This window comes from Mustela nivalis (assembly GCF_964662115.1).
Source record: "Mustela nivalis genome assembly, chromosome: 8".
In the NCBI taxonomy this organism is placed as follows: Eukaryota; Metazoa; Chordata; class Mammalia; order Carnivora; family Mustelidae; genus Mustela; species Mustela nivalis.
The window spans coordinates 37928372-37951487 of record NC_139027.1 but is presented as its reverse complement, the minus strand read 5'-3'; the positions used below and the strand labels follow the sequence as shown (position 1 = coordinate 37951487).

The window sequence follows — 23116 nt, the reverse complement described above, 5'->3', positions numbered from 1 at the left end:
TGGGAACTCTTCACTGTCTCACTATCAGAGGCTCTGGAGACCTAAGGTGCAGCCCATTACTGTAGCCAGCAGGGGGCAGCCACCCTCCCACAGTGTTGGAGATAGCAACAAAATATCCAGCTGTGGGCCCAGCATGCTTCCTGGGATACCCTGAAGGTCATGGTCTCTGCTTCTGAGTCTGGGAGACCTCACCGTGGCCCTCTGTAGTGCCTGGGCTTGGCTGCCTGTAGAAGACGCTTGACCTTCGGAGGGAAGAGGAGGAACAGGGCCTGGGGAACGAGTCGGTTCTCAGTGGGCTCCATTTTGGCAGCAGCCTGGGTTGTGAAGGGAAAGGTGCAGGTGTGATGCCATTTCTCCAGAGCATTACTCTTGTTTTGTTTTTGTTTGTTTGTTTAAGATTTTTATTTATTTATCTGACAGAGAGAGAGAGCACAAATAGGCAGAGGGCAGGCAGAGGGAGAAGCAGGCTTTCCGCTGAGCAGAGAGACAGTCATGGGGCTCGATCCTAGGACTCTGGGAGGATCATGACCTGAGTTGAAAGTAAACACTTAACTGAACCACCCAGATGCCCACCCCCAACTTAGGTCATTCTTAAAACAAAGTTACTTTTTGCACTGCCATGTAAGGCTTTCTTTGCTAACAGGATTGAATTAAACCTGTCTGGAAAGGAACCCATAAATAATGCCCAGGACCAGATGTACACACACCTCACAAAAGCACTGAGAACCTTCCCTCTACTATGTCCACCTATCTTACACAAATGGAAAGACTGCAGAGACTTATAAGCCAGGACCTCCTCACTCACACCCTGCTGATTTCTATCTTCCTCTGGAATAATTATAAAATTTAAATGGAACCAGAAAAGACCCCCAATAGCCAAAGCAATGTTGTAAAAGAAAAGCAAAGCTGGCAGCATCACAATTCCAGACTTCAAGTTCTATTACAAAGCTGTCATCATCAAGACAGTATGGTACTGGCACAAAAACAGACACATAGACACATGGAACAGAATAGAGAAAACAGAAATGGACCTTCAACTCTATGGTCAAGTAATCTTCGACAAAGCATGGAAGAATACCCAAAGGAAAAAATGAAAATCTCCTTAACGAATGATGTTGGGAAAACTGACCATGTTCTTGCAGAGGAACGAAACTGGATCAGTTTCTTAGACCGTACACAAAAATAGACGCAAAATGGATGAAAGAACTCAATGTGAGACAGGAAATCATCAAAATCCTAGAGGAGAACACAGGCAGCAACCTCTGAGACCTGGGCCACAGCAACTTCTTGCTAGATGTATCTCCAAAGGCCAGGGAAACAAAGGCAAAATATGAACTATTGGGACTTCATCAGGATTAAAAAGCTTTTTTGGTAGAAATAAAGTGGTAGTATAAATAGAAAAAAGAGAACCATGACAAAACAGTGATAGCCAGGGGCGCCTGGGTGGCTCAGTGGGTTAAAGCCTCTGCCTTCGGCTCAGGGTCCTGGGATCGAGCCCCACATCAGGCTCTCTGCTCAGCAGGAAGCCTGTTTCCTCCTCTCTCTCTCTGCCTTCCTCTCTGCCTACTTGTGATCTCTATATGTAAAATAAATAAATAAAATCGTTTAAAAAAAAAAAACAGTGATAGCCTACGTTGCACCATTATTGTGCTAGTCAATGTTGGACAACTAGCTCTCCAGGAAAATGAAAGTTCAGAAAGAAGAATTATTTATTTATTTATTTCATATTTTCACAGCATAAGGAATCGAGTCAATGGTATCGTAATAGTAGTGTATGGTGACAGATGTGGACATATAATAATGCATAAACTTGTTGAATCACTATGTTGTACAACTGAAAAAGGATCGCCCTATGTGTTAATGATACTAAAACAAAATAGAGAACAATTTTTAAATCCTTGATCCAAACATATTCCATAGGAATCGAAAGAAAAAGAAATTCTTGTTCAGCGTCGGTATTCCAGGAGGCTTCTGAATTCACCTCCTCCCATGGACACATGGAGCTTACAGCTACACATGGGACAACTCCCACTGTGAGACATCCAGAAACTAGCCCAGGGACTCTTACACATTGGGTTAAAGAGGTCATACCCATGCTGAAACATGTGCACAAGCTGGGGCACATTCTTGCCACAAACTCCACCTCTAACAGAACCATATACCATTGGAAGGGATCTTGTAACTCCCAGCTTCTCCCTGAGGAGAAAAGGGTTTGGACCCAACTTCTTGAGCCCCAACTTGCAAAACTTCCACCTGAGAAACCAGCCCCAAAACGCGTCCATCTGGAAGCCTTGGGGGCGGTGCATGGAGATCCCCCAAGACGACAGTAAACAAAGAAACAGAGAGCAGTCAGAACCACCCACCTCTCAGTCTTACCCTCAAAGAAGCCTATTTTTATATCTTAAATGCTGACAGTTAGTCTTCCAATACAGAACACATCTATGGGCTGATGGCATTCCTCCTGGAAATCAGGGAAGCTTGTGTTTGTACTCTGCATTTTCTCTCTGCCCGGCTCCAGGTCCCTGGCGTCTCCCTGGAAAGAGCTTGTGCTCTGGTGCCCCGGCACCCCTTGACCACCTGGCTCTGCTGGCCAGCAGGGCTGAAGTTCTCAGACCCACAGGGCTAGAGCAAATAGAGACAAATTAATATTTGCAGAAATAATACTTGTGTTAGAACTGTCAAAATAATACTGGCAATAAACTTGCAAATATTACCATAAGCTTGAGATAAACTTCCAGACAGATGAACTTGCAAGAATAATATTTGTGTATTATAATTTTAAGTAATCCAATAAATATGTATAATAGATGGTAAGATTTTATTAATTGATATTTTGACTGAGTATAATATCTTTTTGGATTGCTTTTTTCTGAAGTTTCATTTATTATGGCATCAAAATTTGTACTTTTAGCAAACTCAGTATCCATATATAATTGCAAATAACACTGTCTTTTGTCAAATACAAGACCTCAAATAATATTCGATAATTTTTAATTTTGAAAAGGTTTTTTCTGATGCAATAGAAAAAAGACCCTGAGTTGTTTGGAATCCTGGAGAAACTGAAGGAATAGAATTTGTAGTTCTGTTAGATCTCAGGTATTTCAAATCCAAGGTCATACTGAATTGAAGAGTTACTGAATACATACAACTCCAGGCAAGATTACACAACAAATTTCGGTCTGAATATCTTCTAGGAAATCCTCCTAGAGTGCGATTTTGTACCATAGTTGGAAGAATTATTATGTAACAATGGTAGTGTTAGTAAACCCTGAACTCTATGGAGGGACTTGGGTGCTGATGACAAGTTGTGATAGGACTAAGAGCCCATGTCCCCTATGCTACTAGCTGTCATTTTATTTACTCTTCCATGTATTTTCTCCCTTGATCTTTTCTTAGAGTACTAGCCAAGCAATCCTAAATCTTATTCTTGAAAATGCCGGCCCTCCTAATGAATCCTGCTGGCGAATGATTCAGAAAGTTAAGCCACTGGAAATGAAAGAAATCAGGAAAAAAAAAAAACCAAAAAAGAAAATATAAGATAATATTATAAATCTTGAGTTTGAAAACTATTCATTACACATATTAAATTAAGAATCACAATATCTAACACTGTGTGTCAAACATACCAAAGAAAATCAGAATCACATTACCCATTATCATATGCAAAATCTCAATGTGTGGAAATCTGGCTGAAAATTATTCATCTATCATGTTTATTTACTGTGTATTAGTTTTGAAACTATGTTTTATATAATGTATACCTAAGAATACTTGAACTTCAAAAATATTACTATTTCCTACAAAGCTTAACATGAAAACTGCAAAGTCTCCTTCTGTGTTTGGTTGTTTATCTCATAATTTCTTACCCTGAAATACCTAAAAAATGCAAAACCTTCTAAAAGTTCTTTCTTGACAGAGGAGGTTTTGAAATTTTTCTCTGTTGCCTGTAGACTGAAGAAAGACTGTTGCTCTTTCCTAAGAGGAGTCTTTATCTACTGTGTATGTAGGAACTTTGTTGTACCCTGGACTATAAAAGTGACTTCATCACTGTTGGTCACTGCACACCACACAGAAATCATAGGTATCTGTAAGGGGTATAAGAAGAACCTGCATGAGGTCCCGGTGGGGACTAAGACTCTAGGAGTCTCTAATCTTGACTGTTGTAACCTCAATGAGCAAGGTCTTATGCAGGTGGATTTTGTTGCATGTTTCGGTCTCTTTGCCAGGGGATGTCCTTTTGCAATCCATAAAACTGGAAGCCAGTGTGTCATTTGTGTCCCTTGGGGTGATTCTTTTACTGCTTTGTTTATGTGAGCCCATTATTCTGGGGTCAGGGTGTATATGTGTATAAGAGGAGTGTGATGCTGTTATACATTCTTTAGGACTTGATCTATACATTTGCTTAAGCCAAACAGCACTAACTTATAATGCTTTGGTGAGGTTGAGGGACAACAGACCTGTGTCCTGACTGAGCCCAAATGGAAGTTCTCTCTGTCACCAGAAAAGGGAGCTTCCCCAACAGGAGTCTGTTGGGTAGATTTTTGGGACCTGTGACTGAAATGGGTCATATTTTCTAAATAACTGCAAATATTCACCTCCGAGACGATGAACTTAAGGGAATAGTTTTGGCTCCTGGCGGCTCACATATATCTGTGAATGTGTTGATCTTCTGACTTTTAAGTTATTTCTGAACCATGTGAAGCAGGTCATTATGAGATTCAAAGATCTAGATATTTCAAAACCTTGATCTCCATATACATAATCTGAATTCCTTCCCAATATTGTCATTTCTCTTCTTTGCACCTTTTGGAATAAGTAAAATAAGTAAATAAATTTTCTAGAGCTGAGATTCATGTGAGTCCTTTGAAGAAATAGGAGCGATGTCTCATGTCAGCTGGGAAGGTTATTCCTGCATTGATGCTAATCCTTGGGCAGGGGTCCTAGTCACCCCAGTCTAATCAGGGAAAGTGAGACAACAGTTCCCTTTATCCACAGGCCACCTCATATTCCCTCATTTTAATAAACTTAACTCTATGTAGCAGTTTGCATCTCCAACCCCAAAGTATCTCCTGTGAGGGATGGAACTTCTGTCCTGAGGAGTTCTCATGAATTCCTACAGCGTTTTTGTCAGTAAACTATCCTTCTACTACTTGAATGTGAGATGGCTTGATTGTTTATTTATGTGTTTGCTTTTTCTCTGTGGATGTTTGATGCACCTGAGAGATGGAGAGGAGAGAAGACTAAAGGGGACACGAATATTGTTGATCTTTATTGAAATGGTCTGTTCTGTACATAAGAGAGGTGTGAGTTGAGTGTACATTTGTACAATGTTAACTAATAATGTCAATGTTTTCTTTATTCATGGGTCAGTTTGCATTTGTGGCTTTTTTATTTGTTTGTTTGTAGATTCTCCTGATAAATGAACGCCTATGATATTTGTCTTTCTCAGTCTGAATTGTTTTCCTTAGCTTTATACTTTGTAGGTTCATCCATGTTGTTGCAAATAACAAGATATCATGCCTTTGGCTGAGTGGTATTTCAATATGTGTATGTATATGCCACCTACTTCTCAACAGAAGAAGGAGCTTATATTTGCTATGAATTTACAACAGTCTATTTGGGTGTTTGACCACCAAACAATTTTTCTAATTTTTCTCACGTGTATTTCCTGTCGGGATAGGGTGTATAGAATGATATCCAGACAACACTGTAACAGAGCCATTACTTTAATTGGGAAAGCAGGTGTTCATAATGTGGGAAAATAAAAAGTAATAAATTCCAAATGATGACAAATAGTCTCTTAATAAAAATATAGCAAACATGTTTAGCTCCAAATGTATGTAATTGTGTTTTCACAGAAATGGCTCAGGTTTCTGATGCTCAGGCTGAGTCACCATCCCTGACCCATACACAGACTAGGAGGGTCAGGGTGAAGTTCAGGAGTTCAGGGAGGTTGTCCGTAGCAGCTCACCGCTCAGCTGGTAGGTGACCATGTCCTTTCTAGAGCCGGTTGTGCCCCGCTGAGGCTGTTGCTGCCAAGGGGCCCAGACTCGGTCCAGAGCACTCAGCTGCACGTTACTGCCCTGAGTTCCCCAGCACCTGCCTCTGATGCCAGCTCAGAGCCTCTGCTGTGCCTGCTCCCCACTCAGGCAACACATGTGCCCAGTGGGGACTGCCAAAAAGAGGTTTTTGTTCAGGCCTGAACCACTGTGAGAGGATACTGTATACCTTGCTGACAGTAATAAACTCCCACATCGTCAGCCTCCACCCTGCTGATTCTCAGGGTGAAATCTGTCCCTGACCCGCTGCCAGTGAACCTGTCTGGGACCCCAGTGAAACGGTTGGAAACCTTATAGATGAGGAGCTGTGGCGACTGGCCTGGCTTCTGCAGGTACCAACTCAAATAGGTGTTTCCATTACTGTGTACAAGGCTCTGACTGGCCCTGCAGGAGATGGAGGCTGACTCTCCGGGTGTGATGGACAGTGAGAGTGGGGTCTGTGTCATCACGACCTCGCCATCTGATCCTGAAATAATGAGAGATAAGTACAGGTTGTGGAGAAACATTATAAGCCATTTTTATAACTTTAAATTTCATTGATAATAGGCTAAATCATATATTGTGAGTTGATTCCTCCTCTAAATATTTCCAATCTCCATGGATAACCCAAGAACTGCAGGGCACAGAGTGACCTCACTATTTTTTTTCAGCATCTCACTAAAGCACTGTTCCTCATTCCCTGTAGTTTCCTCATAGTATCCACTGATCTCAAAACCAAGTCCCCCTATTTTAGGTCAATCTCACCCCTGGACAAAACACACATAGGGACTAACAGCACCCAGACAGCTCCCCCTTCTCATCGCAATCTCCTTCTTCATCCTCCTTCTGCTCTTACCTGGGACCCAGAGCATCAGCAGCCCCAGGAGCTGAGAAGGGAACCTCATTTTGAGAAGCTGAACTGATGAGTCCTAGTAAGTAAACACAAGCTCAGAGCTAACCTTTATGTCAGACTTCCAAGGCAAGGTCCTCCCCAGGAGATAATATGCAAATCCCGTGGTGGGTGTGGCAGAGAGGAAAGCACCAAAGTCAGGGTACAGGTCTCTCTCCTGGGAGAGCAGTAACTTAAAACTTCTTCTGTGTTTGGAGGAAAACAAACAGAGACAAGTTCCTTACTGCCTGTGTGGGAAGCAGAATATCCCCATGATTATCAGGATCTGTGGCAGGACACAGTGTTCATAGCCCTGCCTTCTGAGAAAGCTCCAGAGACCCTGAAGATACAGGCACACATGTCCAGAGTCCATTTTTGGCAGGCAAATGGCCATCCTGCTTGGATTCCTGTCAGCTAATGTCCAGGAGGAAACAGCTCCCTCTCCCACTCCAGGTGATTGGCTGGCGACCTCCAGATCCCAGGATGAACTGGAGATGGTTTTGGGGTCCCTGGGATCTGCTGTTTCCAGGTTAATGGTTTTAGACCATTTATTAATGATTTATTAATGAATTAAACTCACTCAGAGCCCTCGTGAGTTATCTACTCTTGGAGAAGATGCATGTGAGAACAATGTGACAGGTAGAAAGGAATCTCTCACTTACAGGAGGAGAGCTCATAGTCCTGTAGAAGAGAACAAGAGGGAAGACAGAATTTTATGCCTCAGGCAGTGAGTATGAAGTTTGTGGTAACCATTTGTTACAACCTGGTGTGTATCCTGTCATACTACTCTCTCTCTTCCCAGAGAGACAGATAGATGGATAGATAGACAAGACAGATGGATAGACACATACACACCATATGGTATATATGAGATAAGGTACACGCGCATATGCACGCGCGTGCGCACACGCACACACACACACACACACACACACACCCCAGAACAAGGAGATGTCTTAACTCAGCATTGCCCATGAGGATGGACAGAATGAACAGTGTTCCCATTTCCCAGAAAACAATGTTTTCCCTTCCCACACAGAGGCTTCCTCTTCATGTGTAACCAGTTTTTGTCAGGGGTCTGGTTCCTTGTTAGTTCTGTGCGAGAAGTTGTGTCTCTCACTGGCTTTTATGTTCAGCATCCACAGCTTTGAGTCTGTAGTTCACAATGAGATTCTGTAGGTGAGAATAGCAAGGACAGGATAAAACTTCTAATAATTTGAGGTCACCTATACCTACGATGGACATTTTCTGGCGTCTTCGGTAAATCACCGTCACTGTGGAAGAGGGTGCAGGGTCAGAGCTGCTTGGGGCATCAGTTTACCAACCATCCTTCATTAAAGTTGGGACATAACTTGATGCTTCTCAGTGTATCAGCCTGATGTAGGTGTTAGTCAGGTGTTGGTGTCAACCTCAGTGCTGTGTCAACCTCAAATTACCTCACAACTCAAGCCACTGTCGGGCAAACAAAATCCTGGAGTAACGGAAGGAATAGAATTTGTAGTTCTGTTAGATCTCAGGGATTTCAAATCCAAGGTCATATTGAATTGAAGAGTTACTGAACACATGCAAGTCCAGGCAAGATTACATAGCAAATCTCGGTCTGAATATCTTCTAGGAAATCCTCCTAGAGTGCAATTTTGTACCTACCATAGTTGGAAGAATTATTATGTAAAAATGGTACTGAAAGTAAACCCTGAACTCTATGGAGGGACTGGGGTGCTGACGATAGGTTGAGTTAGAACTAGGACTAATAGCCCATGTCCCATATGTTACTAGCTGTCATTTTATTTACTCTTTCATGTGTTTTCTTTCTTGATATTTTCTTGGAGTACTAGCCATGCAATCCTGAATCTTACTCTTGAAGATGCCAGCCCTTCTAATGAATCCTGCTGGTGAATGATTCAGAAAGTTTAGCCCCTGGAAATGAAAAAAAAATCAGGAGAAAAAGCAAAAAAAAAAAAAAAGATAATATTAAAATCTTAATATGAGTTTCAAAACTATTCATTGCACATGTTAAATTTAGAATTACATTACCTGGGTGGCTGGGTGGATCAGTCGGTTAGGTAGCTGCCTTTGGCTCAGGTCATGATCACAGGTTCCTGGGATACAGTCCCACATCAGGCTCCCTAGTCCGCAGAGAGCCCGCTTCTCCCTCTCCCTTTGCCTACTGCTCCGCCAACTTGTGCTCTCTCTCTCTCTGTCAAATAAATAAATTTAAAAAATCTTTTTTAAAAATTTAAAAAAATAAAAAAGAATTACATTACCTAACACTGTGTGTCAAATATTCTTAAAAAAAAAAATCAGAATGACATTACCCATTATCCTATGTGAAACCTCAGTGTGTGGAAATTTGGCTGAAAATTATTCATCTGTTATGTTTATTTACTGTGTATCAGTTTTGAAACAATATTTTTTAAAATATATTCCTAAGAATCTCTGATTTCAAAAATACTAACATTTCATACAAAACTTAACAAGTAACTTTTAAAAGTCTCCTTTTGTGTTTGGTTGTTTATCTCATAATTTCTTGCCCTGAAATACCTAAAAAATGCAAAACCTACTAAAAGTTCTTTCTTGACAGAAAACGCTTTGAAATTTTTCTCTAGTGCCTGTAGACCGAAGATTGTTCCTAATTCCTCAGAGGAGTCTTTATATCCTCTGTATGTAGGAACTTTGTTGTACCCTGGACAATAAAAGTGACTTCATCAATGTTGGTCACTACACACCACACAGAAATCATCAGCATCTGTAAGGGATGTAAGAATAACCTCCATGAGGTCCAAGTGGGAAACAGGACTCTAGGAGTCTTTAATCTTGAGCACCATCACCTCAATTAGCTAGGACTTACACAGGTGGGTTTCATTGCACTTTTGTCTCTTTGCCAGGGGATGTCCCTTTGGAATCCATAAAAGTGGAAGCCAGTGTGTCATTTGTGTCTCTTGGGTCAGTTCTCTTGCTGCTTTGTTTATGTGAATCCATTTATTCTGGGGCCAGGTTGTATGAGTGGGAGTGTGATGCTGTTATACATTCTGTAGGACTTAATCTATACATTTTCTCAAGCCAGACAGCACAAACTTACAATGCTTTGGTGAAGTTGAGGGACAACAGACCTGTGTCCTGACTGAGCCAAAATACAAGTTCTCAGTACCACCCAGCAGAGGGAGTGTCCCCAACAGGAGGTGTTGGGTAGATTGTTGGGACCTGTGACTGAAATGGTTCACCTTTTCTAAATAACTGCAAATATTCACCCACTAGAGGATGAAATCACAGAGCGTAGTTTTGGCTCTGGGAGGCTCCCATATATATGTGAATGTGTTGATCTTCTGACTTTATAAGTTATTTGAAAGCCCTGATCTCTGTATACATAATCTGAATTCCTTCCTAATATTATCATTTATTTTCTTTGCACCTTTTGGAATAACTAATAGGGAAATAAATTTTCTAGAGCTGAGATTCATGTGAGTCCTGTGAAGAAATGGGAGCAATATCTGATGTCGGCTGTGAAGGTTATTCCTGTATCGATGCTAATCCTTGGGCAGGGCCCAGTCACCACATTCTAATCGGGGAAAGAGAGAGAGAAGTTCCCTTTGACCACAGGCCACCTCATAATTCCTCATTTTAACAAACTCTTAACTCTGTGTAGCAGTTTGCACCCCCAACTCCAAAATATCTCCTGTGAGGGATGGAACGTCTGTCCTGAGGATTCTCAAGAAGTCCTACAGCTTTCTTGTTAGTTAAAAAATATTCTTCCACTGCTTTAATTTGAGATGGATTGTTTCCTTGTTTGTGTGTTTGCTTTTTCTCTGTGGACAGCTTGTTCCTTGTCTCCTCCACTAGAGCACTGCCTTCCCCCATGTGTCCTTTTAACAGAGAGCTTTCTCTTCAGGGCAGAGAAGACACATTCAGAGCTCAAACGTTAAGCCCTGAGTTCCTTAGGGAGAATAAGGAAGCAAGATTTTCTCCATACATCTGTGGCAAAACCTTAAGGTCTTTCCTTTGAGAACTAGCCTTCCCGTGAGTCAATGTGCTTGAGAGTAGGAACTGACTTAGGTCTAGGAACTGAGTCAGAAGCTGTGACTTTAGGCTTTACCAACTCTGAGCTAGAGTATTCCAGTTAGAGATACAAAATATCTGAGGGTCAACACATTGGCTTAATTTCTCATAACACGTGCTCAATTGTCTACTGCCACATTCTCTCTTTAAATCATTCTGTCCCTGTGAATTTTGGAAACTGGACAGCTTCTCCCAATGCAGGTTGTTCTGACCATGTGGTCTGTGCTACTCTCTGATGTCACTGTTCGCAGGCATTGTTCCCTGGAAAGCACTCATGTCGAGTACAGCATGTGCGACACTGGCTGGGGAATATTCTTGACATCACCATCTGTGGAAGGAGAATGCAGGATTGTGCAGAAGGGAAGTGGAGCTGGGATGCAGTAGAACAAAAGCCTAAGCCAGTCCCCCAGGGGGTGAAGCCCTGTGGTCGCCCTCCAGAGAGGACCTGACTGGGGACACACGGGTCAGATCCTTACCTGGGATGTCATCGCTTCTGCTCCTGCTGTACCTTCATGCAGGTGTGATGCACCTGCAGAGGTGCAGCCTTTTTATAGCAGTTTCTCCTTTGTCCTCAGATTCCCTAACTTTCACCCTTTTTTTTTTTCTTTATGGAATGTATGGAGAGTCTACCAGACTATTTTTGTCATCACTCTGGGACTTTGTTTTTTTATTAGAGGAATTTTTATAGTTTGTGACAGGAAAGAAAAAGGACTTTCGCTTTGTTCAGGGAAGACCTCAAATCTGGATCTATATCCATCCCATGTGTATCTTTAGGGAGGAGACTGATGTCCCCACACATTGTGGAGAAGGTGTCACCACTGTCGCAGACCCTGAACACAAGGAACCACCCAGGGGTGGATAAGCTCCAGTGCACAGAAGCCAGGTGGTGGTCCCTGATTAGCTGTGGGGCACTGCCTCCTGGCTCTGTATCTTCCCAGTGGCTTCGTGTCCACACGTCATCCTCCAGAACAGCTGCCCCTGGCTCTGTAGGGTGACATGGAGACTCCCACTTGAGAAGGACTAGACCAAAAGGAGGGTCATCATCTAATGGGAGTGAAGACAGGATCTCTGTCTCTGACCATCTATAGACCCGGGGTTTCATGATTCCCTCCTCAGGTGTGATTAGTTTGTTAGAGCAGCTCACATCACTTTGAGATACACCTACTTATGTTTCCCAGGTTATTAAAAAATATGATAAAGGTTCAGATGAAGAACTAGATGGAGAAATACACAGTGGGGATTGGGAGGATCCTGAGTGTAGAAGCTTCTGTCCCCATGGCGTTGGGATGTGTCACCCTCTGTTTGTCAATGTTTCACCAGCCTGGGAGCTCTCTGAATACTACTCTATTGAGATCTTATGAAGGCTGTGCCAAAGAAAGAAGTAGGCTTTGTTTATTTTGAAATAATGACCTTCACACTTCTTTATCAGGCTTTACACTCTAATTTCTTTTTTTTTAAATTTTTAAAAATTTTTTAAAGATTTTATTTATTTATTTGACAGACAGATCACAAGTAGGCAGAGAGGCAGGCAGTTAGAGAGAGAGAAGGAAGCAGGCTACCCGCTGAGCAGAGAACCCGATGTGGGGCTCCATCCCAGAACCCTGGGATCATGACCGGAGCCGAAGGCAGAGGCTTTAACCCACTGAGCCACCTAGGCACCCCTACACTCTAATTTCTTTGCGGTAAGGAATAACAGCAGGAGATTGAAATCTTGTATTTTGGCACCTCTTTAAATACATTTCTGGTTTGCAGTATTCTAGTGTCTCTAGGATTTTCCAGCCTTGCTTCTAGGATGGCCCCAGAATCATTCGCATCTGCTGGAATGGTGCAGAGAGGGACCATCCTGTCCATGTCCCAGTCATCTTGGCTGAGGTTTCCATGTACAGGGTATGACTACTACAGGGAATGCGTCTTCAAGCATATCCAATCCTGTGGCCGATATGGAAGAAGGAGGAAGAACACGTCTGTGTCCGGACCATGCAGTTTCTTCTCTAAAGTGAATCTGCTTTGGTTCTCACCTTGCTGAACAGCTCTTCATGCATCCCGGCCAGAGTGGACTGGTGAGGTGGGACAGGTCGGGTCTCAGAGCAAGTTGGGATCTCTGTCTCTATTCTCTGCTTTCTGCTGCTCTGTGCCCTGCTGAGATGAGGAAGGTGGAAGGGAAATGATTCTCCGAGTGTCCTTGCCATGGAAGCTGGGATTGGGAGTCAGAGGGTCTCATGACCTTAGACATGTGCCTGAGAGAACCTTTCTCCAAGAAACTGATGTTTCCTCCCAAAGTACCTCCTCTGAAAATCCAAATACATACACACATTTGCATGGATTATATTAAGTCCTGTATTTGTGTTGACTTTTGCATAGCTAATGAAATTGCAGATTGTCCAAATGGGAAATTGAATTTTAGTAATGTAGACAGACATAAAGCAAACATTATTAAAGGATAATTTATTGCTTTGGCACGTAGAAATAAATGTAAGCTGAACATGCGTATGAGAGGACATGTATTGTTACCTACCTGTATGGTCCACGCACCATACAGACCCAACGATAATAACACTTTGCTAAGAGAAAGTAAAGGAGACCTGAATAAATAGAGAAATATTACACTTTCATGCATTTGAAGACTCAATATGTCTATCTCAGCACACTGATCCTTAGTTTCACTGTACTTCCAGTAATAACCCAGTTACTTTATTTTGCACATTGTAAAATGTATGGGGAATTCTGAGCTGAAAGGATCCAAGACAATTTTGAAAAGTAAAATGTTGAGAGACTACTCCATTGTCCATTAAGACTTATTTAAATACACATGGGGCTCCTGGGTGGCTCAGTCAGTTAATCATCTGACTTTTTGCTCATGTCATGATCTCAGGGTCCCAGGAAGGAGACCTGTATCTGGCTTTCTGCTCCGTGGAGAGTCTGATTCTCCCTCTCCTTCTGCCCCTCCCCCCAAAGCTTTTACTCACTCTCTCTCAAATAAATAAATGAAATCTTTTTTTGAAAACTTATTTATAGTCACAGTAATTGGGGCACTATAGTATTGCCATAAACACATAAGAGAGACCAAGGGAATGAAACATAGTCCACAAACAGACACATATCTATGGGGATGCTTAATTTGTGACATGTGGCTCCTAAGACAATTAACAAAGGAATGTTCTTTCTATTATAGTGGGATGGTTCAAGTGGACATTCCTACTGAAAGAAAAATGAAATCAGATCCCCTACTCTGTGTCACGTCCAAGAACCCAATCCACCTAGATTATAGAACTAAAGTCAGTGATAAAGGTTACAAAAATAATAAGTAGTAATATATTCATCAATTTGAGGTATGAAATGGCTTTTCAGATAAGACATGAAGAGTACTGCATATGAAAGATTGGTAATTTGGGTGGCATCAAAATTACCCCAGGTTTCAAAACTACCACTCAGATAAAGCACAGAGGGGATAAAGATGTTTGCAAATACCATAATTGAAGCATCCATTCCATTCTAGATCAGTAACTGGTTGTTTCCAGTTTAGGGTTGTCATAAGCAGCGCTGTGATTACATTCCTTGAGCACGTACACTCTCAATTCTGTTGGGTATATCAGAGTTAAAAAGCACTGAGTCCCAGGGTGTGCATATATTCCTCATTTGTAGATAATTACAAACAACTTTCCGACATGAATGTGCCAATACACATTTCAGCAGCAGCACGTGAAATGTCCACTAGCTCTTCAGCCTCACCACAACTTAACCTTGGTGGTTTGCTCAACATTAGCCCCTCTGGTTGTGTCGTAGCAACAACACAGTGAGATTTTAATGGGCAGTTTCTTCATTACTGATCAAATTTCCCGGCTTTGTATATTATTACTTAACATCTTTGCCGAAGTACTTGCTTATTGTGACTCTTTTCCCCCCTTACTTGTACTAGTTATTTTTCTAGGCCTATTAGAAGCTATTTGATGATTATATGTGTTGCAGATATCTGGGGCTTCCCTGGTTCGATCTGTGTCCTAACTGAGGCAGATCTCCCCCCAGAGCACTGACCCAGGCATTGACATGGGCTCTGTACAGCAGGGTGGGCTGCAAAGGGCCTTCTGGGCTTTCAGCTCCCGAGACCATTCCCTTCCTCTTCTCTGCCCTTGAGCAGCCCATCCCCAGGTGGTGATGGCCGAGGAGGCCAAAGGTTCAGCCTGCGGGAAGAATATCTCTCCTGTGTCCTCCTGCCTTACCTATCACTTAAACTCCTCCAGATGGTGTTTGGCACAAGCCCATTGAGAAGAAAACAGAAGCCATTCAATTCTCGCTTTCCCAATCTTTTTGTACATTTCAAGGAAGCCGTTTTATCACTGCTACTCCAACTTCCAAATGAATGGTCATCACATCAGGAGTTAGAGCTTACTGACAGTCAGACATTATCCATCCAAAGGTCCTGATATTATCAGAGAAGTCCCTGAAGTCACCCCATTTGGTTGAGGACAAGGCCGCATTGCTTATGGAAGTGTGATATTGATCCCGTTCACTAACTTCCCTTTGTCTCAGTTTCCATGTCCTTGAAACTGTGACAACAATGGTTCTGTTTGCAGTTTAAACAAAAGTAAGGTATTTAGCACTGTATCAAACATACAATGTATTTTATTTATTTTATTTTATTATTATCAGTACTGTATTCAGTGTTCCCATAATCATGGTCAGCATAGGTATACTGAAGAACCTCACAGAGAGACACGTGAAAGAAAAAATTAGAACTAATCCAAGTATGTCTCATCCACAACCACATTAGGATCTAGGGCTGTTTTTCAGCAACCCACTCTCAATTCCTAAACAGAATTATTTTGTCTTGATCTATATTAATTTCTCAGCGTTTCAGTCAAGCCTACCAGTCCTGTTCATTGTGTTTCTTTTTACCACCCAGTATCAAAACCTCACCCAAAATAGGTTAAAACATCATGGGTTGTTCTTCTTTCTTACATAATCCTTATATTGTCTTTTTCTTCTTTTCTCTAGTTCTTTAATACTTGACCCATGACTCACAGGAAGGGAAAATTACCCCCATCGCGTTGGAGGACCTGCTGTAGCATACTTTCAGGTTTCTGGGCATCAGACCTCTATAAAATGTCACACTGAGAAATATCCCCCAGGGCAGTATTTTATAAAATGATGGATTTTATCTGTTCATGGGCTTAGGAATGAGTGTCATGATCGTATGTTTTAATAATAAAAGCTTGATTAATAGATTAAATAGAGTATAATAGAATAGAAAACAAAACTATGTTGTATGGATCGATGGCAAGAATAGCTTCATGGATATTTTCTCTATTAGACAGATGTTGTGTAATGTGTGCAAAGATCATCCAAAAATAAAAGGGACACTGTCTTAAGAAATGCCTGAAGTACATGGAGGTTTGGCCACTTTTCTAATTATGTCACAAGATTTCTGCACTATTCCTATGAATGAAATTGAGACGTATATATGTAGAGTGAACTATTCAGCAGAAAAAGAATGAATTACAGCCACACCAACAACAGAGATGAAGTTCAAAGAACTCATTGATCCAAAGAAGCAAGACATCAGAACAGTATGTACTGCATAATTCCACTTATATGAAGTTCAAAAACAGAGAGTATCTGCTCAATGTGGATAGAAAACAGAAGGGAGTGGCCTCTAGTAGTATGTGTGTGGGGGGTGGGCATGGAATTGACAGGGAGGAGCCTCAGGGAGCTTTTTGGATGCTAGAGACAGTCTCTGCTTTGCCCTGTTTTTAGTCATGCTATTATTTTTTTAATGAATGTAGTTAAATAATGAGTAGAAACTATAGAGTCAAAATAACAGATTCTTTTTCCGTCTTCTTCCTTTACAGCCACTGGCATGTTGAGTAATGTATACTCTGAGAATCCCTGACTTCTCAACTCTAGAGGATTATTATGAGATGAATTGTGCTAGATGAATGAGTCCTTTGCACGATATTTGATACACAGTAAGTCCTCAAGATTTCACTCGATGGCAGCTGACAGTGTAGTTGTTGATGTTTACCAGTTTTATTAGTGGTAGCAGCATGACAGTAGTAGTGCCTGCAGTATCAGTACTAACGTTAGTAGTACCAATACTAGTACTAGTCGTAGCAGTCTTAGTAGTATTAGTAGTGTTTGCTTGGATGTGGATTCCCTTTTTTTGCCTACTTCACAGAGTGTTTATTAGAGATAGGATTCAAGGTCCATGCCATGGATCAATTCTGTTGATGCCTACAAGAGAAATTTTATTTTAGAATTCCTGAGGTTTGGGATTTGTGCCATCAAGAAAGGAAGCTTTTGAAGGACAAAGTCCCTTGATCCTTGAGCCCTGCTAGCCCTTCCCCAAAACAGCTCCTGCCTGGATGAACAGACCCAGAGTAGAACGCAGCTGCTGGAACCATCCTGAGCACAGCCCACTGCTCCCCCTGCGGTCCCCACCCAGCCCACAGAAGGTTATTGCTCGGGGCTTTAACACTGTGGGAGGAAGGATATAATCCTGCTGGCAGTAATAATTGGCAGCATCCTCAGCCTCTACTATGCTGATTTTGAGGATGAATTCTCTTTCTAACTGAATGGCGGAGAACTGGTCTGGAACACCATACTTGAGGTTATCAGTGTCATAGATGAGATGCTTAGGAGCCTGGCCTGGTTTCTGCTGATACCAGCTCAAGTAATCCTGACGATCTCGTTGGCCCTGCAGGTGATGGACTCGCCCTCTCTCAGGGACAGGGAGAGAAGGCTGGAGCCTGGGTCAGCCCCTCATGCCTGCAGGAAGCTGGGTAGGAAGCAAAACACAAAGTCAACATTGTTTATCAAGTCCCACTCCACATTCCTCCCAGAAGATTTTCATGGCCCTGGTCCCCTAATCTTAGAGCACCGTGGTTTCTGAGAGGAGGGGAGACTCAGGGTCAGGAATCCACAAAGAGGATCCCTGGGGAGATCCCACAGTCAGGAGGGCAGGACTCCCACCATCTCAGGGATGTCCCCTGCACTCCCCTCCTCACCTGGGAGGCAGGCCAGCAAAAGGCAGAGGAGTTGCGTCAGGACTCCCTTGTTTGATCAGAGGTCCAGCCTGAGGCTCTTTTGTGTCTGAGCAGCCTCTTCATGAAGATGCTGAAGAGCAGAAATGGGCTCTGGGGGAAACATGCAAATCACTGAGGGGTTGGGCAGGTCGGAGACATGAGCAGAACCAGTGCCTCTTGGGGGATCACACACACTCAGGGTTCGCGTCCTGTCCCAGGGCAACTTCATCCCGCTGTTTGTCAGGAAAAAAAGTCTCTATTATAAGGGCTTACTTAGCCAGAGCGAGCCACTTTGTTGTTTATGCAGTAAACTTAGATTGAACCTGCCCCTTCCCCCCAAGAGAAAAGCGCTTAGAAACAGAACTGGTGAAATATGACTGACCAGCCCCTGATAATGGAGCCCACATACAAGGACATGTCCGGCCAGGTGGAAACGTCCAATCAGTAAAAGCACACGTATTACCTCCCTACCCACCAAGGATGAGTCAGGCCAGGTGGAAACATCCAATCAAGGGAAAGTGCACGTATTACCCACCAAGGAGTGTGAGCCCCACGTATCAGGTGCCAGACAAAGGCGCCCATTCCAGCCAAGGTCATAGGCTGAATTAAATGACTATGATGGGGTGAATTGGATTTCAATTGGCCACCTGTGTGTGGCCAGGCTCAAACACATGGCCTTTACTCTATAAAAGTTAGTCTGTGAGACTGGGAGGGGTCGCCTCTTTGCAGGAGGTGGCCCTGGCCGGTCAGTTCGATTCTCGATGCTTGGCACGAAATGAAGCTTTGCTTGACCTTCGCTTCGTATCAGTCTCGTCTTTTTGTCTACGGACCCTTTCATCTGTATTTAGTGCTTCTTGTTTGTCCTCAGAGTCTAAGAATATGTGATTAGAACAGGGGGTCTTCCTCCTAAGTGTGAGAAATGAAAAGAAGATGACTCTCTGCGACCTAACCTTTTCTATGAATACACACTTTTGACTGTGGGTTTCTGTGACATTATGCTCTCTCTAGAAAGGCCTGTAAGGCTCCATCTTCATACCTTACCTCGAATAGATGCCGTGAGCCCCAGCGGAAAAGAGGGAAGGAGCCGATGCCTGGGAAGTGAGCCCCCCACCCACATGCAGATACAGTGTTATGATTCATACCATTATTTTTTTATTCTCATAAATGACCCTCAGTTTGGTTGAAATGTATTTGGTGGAAATTAGATGCTTACTCCATTCTTAGTCCATTAACTGTACTTGAAAATTAGAAATATGTGTAAAGGTGTGTTATGTACCTTTATCTCATCAAGCTTTGTGATTGAAAAGGTTTTATTTGGAAGCCATTATATTACGATTACTTCAGTAGATCATCTGGGCTCACTGGGGCTCCCAGTATCATCACCCACTTTGTTCAACATAAAATGTCCCAGAGATGCTCTTCCCAGAAGACTTCTACAGGGTTGCCCAGGTGGGAAGCGGGTTATTGTGAATCACCGTCAATCCTGAATACCTTGTGATTTTTTATTTGAGCTTTACATTGTAAGCCTGTGGGATTCCTTGGAGAGAGATGGGTCTGTTTGTCCGATTTTTTCTTAGGTCAAGATCCACAGCATCTCAGATGTCCGCTATCCCACTGGCAGCCTCTCAGGAACCACAGTTGCTCCCATACAGTTGCTCAGATGGTGGCTGTCCATGTCCCTGTGTTCAGACACAGATTTCCCATCATAGCACACAACCAGCACTGGGGGATGAACCTTGACACTCCAGACGTCAGAACGTCAATAGTTCTAGGGCCAAGAGGACTAGTGTTCTGTGTTCTGAGAGTGCCTTTCGCACATGAGTCAGAAGCTGTATCGTGCTCAACCTTCCCAAGATTTCCCTGCACAAACGCCAAGCTCTCTTAACTATCTCCACGTGATTTAAAATCAGGCAAATAGAAAACCACCATTTTATTCATATAAACTACCTAATGTTGAAGTATTTTTACCTTCTTGGTAATTCCTAATATTCTTGAAATTTACTATATCTTATCACCATATTCTTATAATATAAGGGGAAGAAAATATTAAAATGTTATCTACATTTATGCATTTATGATTATAGGTGACATTGATCTATTTATTCTTTTTCATGTTATCTTTTCATATCTTCATATCAACATTAACTTTTTATAAAAAATGTTGAAAAGTTATTCTCCATATGATCTAATCTAAAAGAAATAGTTCATGGGATTCAAACATATTTGTAAAGCCAATGTATACCATACAGAACCATTCTTTTTTTTTTTTTAAGATTTTATTTATTTATTTATTTATTTATTATTTATATAATTTTATTTTATTCATGAAGATGCTGAAGAGCAGAGAGAGACAGGGGGAGAGAGCGAGCACAGGCAGACAGAATGGCAGGCAGAGGCAGAGGGAGAAGCAGGCTCCCCACTGAGCAAGGAGCCCAATGTGGAACTCAATCCCAGGACACTGGGATCATGACCTGAGCCGAAGGCAGCTGCTTAACCAACTGAGCCACCCAGGCATCCCACATACAGAACCATTCTTATTCACCCTGTGATGCACTTAAGGGGAAAAAAACTGTATCAAAGAATAGGTAATACTTTCAGTTCTAAAATAAGTAAATTTAAGTCATAGGGATGTAAGGTACAGCATAGAGAATATAGTCAATGATATTTAATAAGTTTGTATGGTGACAAATGGTAATTCCTGTTTTTAAAATTTTTTAATTTTTTAAAAAAAAATTTATTTTTTTCAGCGTAACAGTATTCATTGTTTTTGCACCGCACCCAGTGCTCCATGCAATCCGTGCCCTCTCTATTACCCACACCTGGTTCCCCCAACCTCCCACCCCCCACCCCTTCAAAGCCCTCAGATTGTTTTTCAGAGTCCATAGTCTCTCATGGTTCAAATCCCCTTCCAATTTCCCTCAACTCCCTTCTCCTCTCCATCTCCCCTTGTCCTCCATGCTGTTTATTATGTTCCACAAAGAAGTGAATCCATGTGATAATTGACTCTCTCTGCTGCACTTATTTCGCTCAGAATAATCTCTTCCAGTCCTGTCCATGTTGCTACAAAAGTTGGGAATTCATCCTTTCTGTTGGAGGCATAATACTCCATAGTGTATGTGGACCACATCTTCCTTATCCATTCATCTGTTGAAGGGCATCTTGGTTCTTTCCACAGTTTGGCGACCGTGGCCATTGCTGCTATAAACACTGGGGTACAGATGGCCCTTTTTTTTCACTACATCTGTATCTTTGGGGTAAATACCTTGTAGTACAATTGCAGGGTCATAGGGAAGTTCTATTTTTAATTTCTTGAGGAATCTCCACACTGTTCTCCAAAGAGGCTACACCAACTTGCATTCCCACCAACAGTGTAGGAGGGTTCCCCTTTCTCCACATCCCCTCCAACACATGTTGTTTCCTATCTTGTTAATTTTGGCCATTCTAACTGGTGTAATTTGGTATCTCAATGTGGTTTTGATTTGAATCTCCCTGATGGCTAGTGATGATGAACATTTTTTCATGTGTCTGATAGCCATTTGTATGTCTTCATTGGAGAAGTGTCTGTTCATATCTTCTGCCCATTTTTTTTTTATATGATTGTCTGTTTTGTGTGTGTTGAGTTTAAGGAGTTCTTTATAGATCCTGGATATCAACCTTTTGTCTGTACTGTCATTTGCAAATATCTTCTCCCATTCCGTGGGTTGCCTCTTTGTTTTTTTGACTGTTTCCTTTGCTGTGCAGAAGCTTTAGATCTTGATGAAGTCCCAAAAGTTCATCTTTGCTTTTGTTTCCTTTGCCTTTGGAGACATATCTTGAAAGAAGTTGCTGTGGCTGATATTGAAGAGGTTACTGCCTATATTCTCTTGTAGTGTTCTGATGGTTTCCTGTCTCACATTGAGGTCTTTAATCCATTTTTGAGTTTATCTTTGTGTACGGTGTAAGAGAACAGTCAAGTTTCATTCTTCTACATATAGGTGTCCAGTTTTCCCAGCACCATTTATTGAAGAGACTATCTTTTTACCACTGTATATTTTTTCCTGTTTTATTGAAGATTATTTGACCATAGAGTTGAGTGTCCATATCTGGGATCTCTACTCTGTTCCACTGGTCTATGTGTCTGTTTTTATGCCAGTACCATGCTGTCTTGGTGATCACAGCTTTGTAGTAAAGCTTGAAATCAGGTAACGTGATGCCCCCAGTTTTATTTTTATTTTTCAACATTTCCTTAGCGATTCGGGGTCTCTTCTGATTCCATAAAAATTTTTGGATTATTTGCTCCAGCTCTTTGATGAATACCGGAGGAATTTTGATCCGAATGGCATTAAAAGTGTATATTGCTCTAGGCAGTATAGACCTTTTAACAATGTTTATTCTTCTGATCCAAGAGCATGCAATGGTCTTCCATCTTTTTGTGTCTTCTTCAATTTCTTTCATGAGTATTCTGTAGTTCCTCGAGTACAGATCCTTTACCTCTTAGGTTTATTCCCAGTTATCTTATGATTCTTGGTGCTATAGTAAATGGAATCGATTCTCTAATTTCCCTTTCTGTATTTTCATTGTTAGTGTATAAGAAAGCCACTGATTTCTGTACATTGACTTTGTATTCTGCCACATTACTGAATTGCTGTATGAGTTCTAGTAGTTTGGGGGTGGAGTCTTTTGGGTTTTCCATATAAAGTATCATGTCATCTGTGAAGAGAGAGAGTTTGACTTCTTCATTGCCAATTTGAATGGTTTTTAATCTCTTTGTTGTCTGATTGCTGTTGCTAGAATTTCTAATACTATGTTGAACAAGAGTGGTGAGATTGGGTACATTGTCAGGTTCCTGATCTCTCCAGGAAGACTGCAAGCTTTTTCCCATTGAGGGTGATATTTGCTGTGGGTCTTTCATAGATAGATTTTATGACATTCAGGAATGTTCCCTCTATCTCTATAGTTTGTCAAATGCTTTTTCTGCATCAATTAGGACCATGTGGTTCTTCTCTCTTCTTTTATTAATTTGTTCTATCACATTGATTGATTTGCGAATGTCGAACCGTCTTCATAGCCCAGGGATGAATCCCACCTGGTCATGGTGGATAATCTTTTTAATGTGCTATTTGACCCTGTTTTCTAGG

The 23116-nt window shown here is 41.9% G+C and overlaps 1 protein-coding gene and 1 gene segment (V, D, J or C); one reads left to right on the top strand and one right to left on the bottom strand.

The window, feature by feature from the left end:
• The window catches only part of LOC309870877 (immunoglobulin kappa light chain-like), a 613762-nt gene that overhangs the window by 346026 nt on the left and 244620 nt on the right, over window positions 1-23116 (bottom strand).
• Window positions 1-23116, top strand: part of LOC309870876 (uncharacterized protein) — a 166039-nt gene that overhangs the window by 36367 nt on the left and 106556 nt on the right. The gene's annotated exons all lie outside the window — the stretch shown is intronic.